This window comes from Protopterus annectens, chromosome 5.part0, assembly GCF_019279795.1.
Source record: "Protopterus annectens isolate FY-2018-M chromosome 5.part0, PAN1.0, whole genome shotgun sequence".
NCBI classification, from domain to species: domain Eukaryota; kingdom Metazoa; phylum Chordata; order Ceratodontiformes; family Protopteridae; genus Protopterus; species Protopterus annectens.
The window spans coordinates 455,755,640-455,758,969 of record NC_056735.1 but is presented as its reverse complement, the minus strand read 5'-3'; positions in this window follow the sequence as shown (position 1 = coordinate 455,758,969).

Below are 3,330 nucleotides of genomic sequence, written 5' to 3'. Positions count from 1 at the left end.
ATGTTGATGCAAAGCATTTTCATTCTGCAACACCACAGCACTGCTTGAATCCAGACATTTGGCTAGCACCACTCTTTTTGTGCACCATTGTTGCTCTGCCTCAGAAGACCTTGACATTTGTTCCTCTTCCAAGATAACAGCCTTCTTCTTTCTCTTTTGCCTGATCCCATTAGGGGTTGCTATAGCAGATCATCTGTTTCCATTTCTTCCTATCCTCTGTATCTTGCTCTGTCACACCAACCACTGCATGTCCTCTCTCACCACATCCATAAACCTTATCTTAGGCCTTCCTCTTTTCCTCTTTCTTGGCAGCTCCATCCTTAGCATCCTTTTCCCAATATACCCATCATTCCTCCTCAGCACATGTCCAAACCAATGCAATCTCGCCTCTTTGGCTTTGTTTCGAAACCGTCCAACTTGGGCTGACCCACTAATATACTTTTTCCTAATGTTATCCACCCTTATCACACCCAGTGCAAATCTTAACATCTTTAACTCTGCCACGTCCAGCTCTGACTCCTGACTTTTTGTCAATCCCACTGTCTCCAACCCATATAACATATCTGGCCTCGCTACCCTCTTGTAGACCTTCCCTTTCAGTCTTACTAGTTGTCTGTCACAAATCACTCCTGACACTTGTCTCCACCCACTCTAACCTGCCTGTACTCTCTTCACCTCTCTTCCACACTCACCATTACTCTGAACTGCTGATCCCAAGCATTTAAACTCATCCACCTTTGCCAACTCTACTCCCAGCATCCTCACCATTTCTCCATCCTCCCTCTCATTCACACACTCATATATTCTGCCTTAGTCCTGCTTACCTTCATTCCTCTCCTCTCTAGAGCAGATCTACACTTTCCCCTGTCACCACTTTACAGTCTCTCCAAGGTCTCCTCAACCTGTTCCCTACTCTCACTACAGATCATAATGTCATCTGCAAACATCATAGTCACACAGTCCATAGGGAATCCTGTCTGATCTCGTCTGTCAACCTGTCCATCACCATTGCAAATAAGAAAGGGCTCAGAGCTGATCCTCGATGTAATCCCACCTCCACCTTAAACACATCCCTCACTCCTACCGCAGACCTCAAAATTGTCACACTACCCCTCATACATATCCTGTACCACTCTTACATACTTCTCTGCCACTCCCAACTTCCTCATTCAATACTACAACTCCTCTCTAGGCACCCTGTCATATGCTTTCTCTAATTCCACAAAGACACAATGCAACTCCTTCTGACCCTCTCTGTACTTCTCCAGCAACACTCTCAGAGCAAACATTGTATCTGTAGTGCTATTTCTTGGAATGAAACCATACTGCAGATCACTAATCATCTCCTCCTTTCTTAACCCAGCTTCCACTACTCTTTCCCATTACTTCATGCTGTGACTGATCAGTTTTATCCCTCTGTAGTTACTAGAGTTCTGCATATCACCCTTATTCTTAAAAATCAGTACCAAAATACTTTTTCTCCACTCCTCATGCATCCTCTCACTTTCCAAGATTTCATTAAACAATCTGGTTAAAAACTCCACTGCCATTTCTCCTAAACACCTCCATGCTTCCACAGGTATGTCATCTGGACCAACAGCCTTTCCATTCTTCATCCTCTTCATAGCTGTCCTTACTTCCTCCTTGTTAATCCGTTGCACTTCCTGATTCACAATCCCCACATCATCCAAGCTTCGCTCTCTCTCATTTTCTTCATTCATCAGCCCCTCAAAGTACCCTTTCCATCTGCTCAACACACTCTTCTCACTTGTGAGTACGTTTCCCTCATTATCCTTTATCACCCTTACCTGCCACACATTTTTCCTAGCTCGGTCCCTCTGGCTTGCCAATTGGTACAGGTCCTTTTCACCCTCCTTAGTGTCCAACCTTTCGTACAACTCTCCATACGCCTTATCCTTAGCCTTTGCCACCTCTCTCTTTGCCATGCACCAAATGTTCTTATACTCCTGTCTACTTTCTTCATCTCTCTGACACTCCCACTTCTTCTTCGCCAACCTCTTTCTCTGTATACTCTTCTGTACTTCCTCATTCCATCACCAGGTCTCCTTGTCCTCCTTCCTCTGTCCAGATGTCACACCAAGCATCTTTCTAGCCGTCTCCCTCACTAGCTCTGTTGTAGTTACCCAGCTATTCAGCAACTCTTCACTGCCACCCATTGCCTGTCTTAACTCTTCCTTGAACTCCACCTCACAATCACCCTTTTTCAATTTCCACCATTTGATCCTTAGTGCTGCTATCCCACTCCTCCTCTTCTTGATCACCAATGTCATCCTACAGACCACCATTCTATGCTGCCTAACTACACTTTCCCCTGTCACCACTTTACAGTCTCCAATCTCCTTCAAACTGGCCCACCCACATAGGATATAATCCACCTGTGTGCATCTTCCTCCACTCTTATATGCCACACTATGCTCCTCCCTCTTGTTAAAATATGTATTCACCACAGCCATGTCCATCCTTTTCACAAAATCCACTGCCATCTGACCTTCTGCATTCCTCTCCTTAACACAATACCTACCCATCACTTCCTCATCCCCTCTGTTCCCTTCACCAACATTCCCATTGAAATCTGCTCCAATCACCACTCTCTCACCCTTAGGTACATCATCACCACTTCAACCAACTCACTCCAAAATTTGTCTTTCTCATCCATCGCACACCCAACTTGCAGAGCATATGCACTAACAATATTCATCATTACACCATCAATTTCCAGCTTCATAAACATCACTCTATCTGACACTCTTTTCACCTCCAAAACACTCTTGGCATACTGTTCCTTCAGGATAAACCCTACCCCATTTCTTCTCCCATCCACACCATGATAGAACAATTGGAACCCACCTCCGATACACCTGGCCTTACTCCCCCTCCATCTGGTCTCTTGCACACACAATATATCAACCTTCCTTCTGTCCATCATATCAGCTAGCGCTCTCCCTATACCAGTCATATTGCCAACATTCAAAGTTCCTACCATCACTACTACACTCCTAACCTTTCTCCTCTCTTCCTGCCTTCGGGCATGCCTTCCCTCTCTTCTTCTCTTTCTCTTTTGGCCAACAGTAGCCCAATTTCCACCAGCACACTGTTGGCTAACAGTACTGGTGGCAGTCATTGTTAACCTGGGCCTCGACCAATCTGGTATGTAAATCTGTATTGTTGTCCGCATATGTCATTTGGCAAATGTTTTACACCGGAAGATAACAGTACAGTTATTATTTTGCTTATTACCACTCTTGCCTCTCATTTTAATGTATGTAATTCACAATCAGTGTTGACATGTTTAAAATGTTCTTTCCTGTA